We start from the raw sequence: 2848 nt of genomic DNA, 5'->3' as shown, positions 1-2848 counted from the left end.
GTCCGTCGCGATTAGGCATAAACGGGCTTGTATCTCAATAATCATGGGTTCAAACTCCAGGCAATTACAAAATTCAAATATTTTCAGCACTGTTGTTGGAAGAAGTGTAAAACATACATTTGACCTCTGCACTTGGCAATGATCCTCCTCATGATAATGTAAATATTTTGAAGCTGGTTGAAGGCCATGGCCTTGAGCTCAAGGGCTATGGCCTTGGCCTACTAATGTAAAACGTTTTAGAGGTCATGGCCTTGAGCGCTTCAAGGCCATGACCTACGGTGTGAAAAACGTTTTAAAAGGGAAAAAGTAGGTCAATGGCCATTACCTTGAGCTCAAGGGCCATGCATTGGGACGAGTAATGCGCGTTGAGCTCGTCTTGGTCAAGCCGTCAGTATATAATCGTCAACACCGCCAGACAAACAACGAGTCCTTAACAACAACCCAAAACTACCAATGATCTACTGGCCCCAAACTTCTTAAGTGTATGTTTACAATTTCTTTGATAAATTTTTCCCAGAACGCGTATTGCTGATAGCCTGTTGAATTAATTAACACCATATATAAAGCAGGAATCTCGGGCATTTTATTTGCTGAGTACTATTGATTTGAAAGCATTTCAATCCGTGAAATTGCACATGATTGGGATTACCGAATCAGGGTGCTACTTGCTCTAGATGATAGAGCTAGTTGCTTCTAGTTCTATGTTGCAAACTTGTCTCTAGTTCCAGAGCTAGTTTTCTAGTTCCAGAGCTAGCTTGCTCTGTTCCAGGAGCCTAGTGTTTCTAGTTCAGCAGCTAGCTTTTCTTTAGTTCCATAGCTAGTGTTCTTAGTTCTAGTGCTACTTGCTTCTAGTTCCAGAGCTACTATCGTTCTAGTTCTAGTGCTACTTGTTCTAGTTTCTACAGTACCTTGTTCTAGTTCCAGAGCTACTTATTCTAAGTTCCAGAGCTAGTTATTCTAGCTTCTTACTTGCTTAACTTGTTCTTCGTAGTGTCCAGCGCTACTTGCTTCTAGTTTCAGCGCCCTAATTGTTCTATTTCTATAGCTAGCTTAGTTCTAGTTCTAGTGCTAGTCTGTTCTAGTTGAATGCAGCATGAAATGAGAATTTCTTGACAACGCCGCCGCAGTGTACACATAAAACGCGAACGACATGCTCATAATATGGCGATTGAACTTACAATAAAACGATTTGTATTAACAATACAACAAATTTGCTCTAAAAAACAGTCGGAATATCAGATAAAGACACTGTATCCGCAGTTTACGATGGCTTCGCTCTCAGAAGTCCCCCGACGCGAATCGGTGCATGTGCATCATTGCTCCCCTCTGCCTCCTCCGCTCCTGCCTCCTGTTGCTGCGGCAGTTCCTCTACCAGGGCGTAAGAGAGGTACTCGCACTACATCAATGGAAAAGATTTTTCAGTCATGCATTAACTATGAGGAAACATATCGACATCAAATTGATTAAGTTACGTTGAATTATAATAAGTGGAATGATTTTCAAATATAATCAAAACATGTAAACTTTAAGAGCAACGTTTACGAAACGTGAAAATCTATTGGGATTTTTATGATATATTATATATATAATACATATCCTAATGAATTATATCGAATTTCAGGGTGTATGAGACTGCAGAACTAGTAAACGCAACAAATACCTTACTCTTAGCAGTCCTTTAATCAAGAGTGTGGGCTCATATTAAGAATGGCTGCGGTCTCACCCAGGGGGGGCGCTAAGCCTTGATGTTAGAGTCGGTTGTGTTCTCACCAAGGCGGGCAGCAAGCTTGATGTAGAGCAGTCATGGCCGCTCACTTAGGGGCGCTAGCTTGATGTAGAGAGTTCATGTCTCACCAGGGCGCGCTAAGCTTGATTGTTGTAAAGAGTATGCGGCTCTCACCAGGGGGCGCTAAGCTTGATGTAGGAGATCATGCGTCTCACTATGGGGGCGCTTAAGCTTGATGTAGAGAGTCCATGGTCTTACTTGAGGGTGCTAAGCTTGATGTAGCAGATCATGCGCTCTCACTAGGGGCCTAAGCTGATCTGTAGAGAGTCCATGTCTCACTAAGAGCGGCCGCTAAAGCTGATGTAGGAGAGTCATGGTCTCGCCATTGGGGCGCTACGCTTGATTATAGGAGTGGTTGTGGTCTCACAAGGAGCCGGCAAGCTCGATTAGCAGAGTCATGGGTCTCACCAGGGGGGCGCTAAGCTTGATGCTAGAGGAATCATGGTCTCCCAGGGGGCGTCGAGTGCTGCTTGACGATAGGCGGCGCTATGATCCCCGGGGGGACAGGCTTGCTCCTAGACACACACATTCCCACTTGCAAAGATTGTTCATATTAATAACAATGAGGACACACATGACAGCGCAAATTGATAAGTACTTTGATATAATATAATTTTTAACTTAAGAGCTTAAAAGCACATTTATGAAACAGAGTTTGTTAGCCTTTCTGACTTGTCAAAATATGATGACATAATCGAATGAAAAGTTTTAGTTTAGGGATCGCATAGCTGAGATAAGCCCCCACATTTCCTTACAGTGTAAGCATCTACAGAGAATCATAGAGAAGCAGGTATGGAGCAAATTTGCTTTTAGAATTTGTTTTTCAATTTCAGGGTGTGTATGTTTGCACAGTATACATATGAACAAATTAACCTTAATTTGTTTTTTACTCTTTAGCACTTCTGCAGCCCGTCAGTTGATTTCCATATAAATGTCAAAATCAAATCTAATGTATAAATAAACGATGGTCTTGTATGAGTCTATTCATTTAGTGATATCTATATCCAATATATATTAATATATTATATTATTTATACATTTATTTATAATTATATATATATA

At 41.2% G+C, this 2848-nt stretch overlaps 1 long non-coding RNA gene across 1 annotated transcript; it reads right to left on the bottom strand.

Moving 5' to 3' along the window:
- Nucleotides 1-728: 728 nt before the first annotated feature.
- LOC106812234 lies at nucleotides 729-963 on the bottom strand. Its single transcript, XR_001394311.1, has 3 exons — nucleotides 909-963; nucleotides 843-863; nucleotides 729-754 (listed from the first exon to the last, which is right to left on the bottom strand). It is a non-coding gene; the product is annotated as an uncharacterized LOC106812234 (long non-coding RNA).
- Between the last annotated feature and the right edge of the window lie 1885 nt (nucleotides 964-2848).

This window comes from Priapulus caudatus, unplaced genomic scaffold (assembly GCF_000485595.1).
Source record: "Priapulus caudatus unplaced genomic scaffold, Priapulus_caudatus-5.0.1 Scaffold624, whole genome shotgun sequence".
Classification (NCBI taxonomy): Eukaryota; Metazoa; Priapulida; class Priapulimorpha; order Priapulimorphida; family Priapulidae; genus Priapulus; species Priapulus caudatus.
This window is presented reverse-complemented; position numbering and strand designations above follow the sequence as displayed.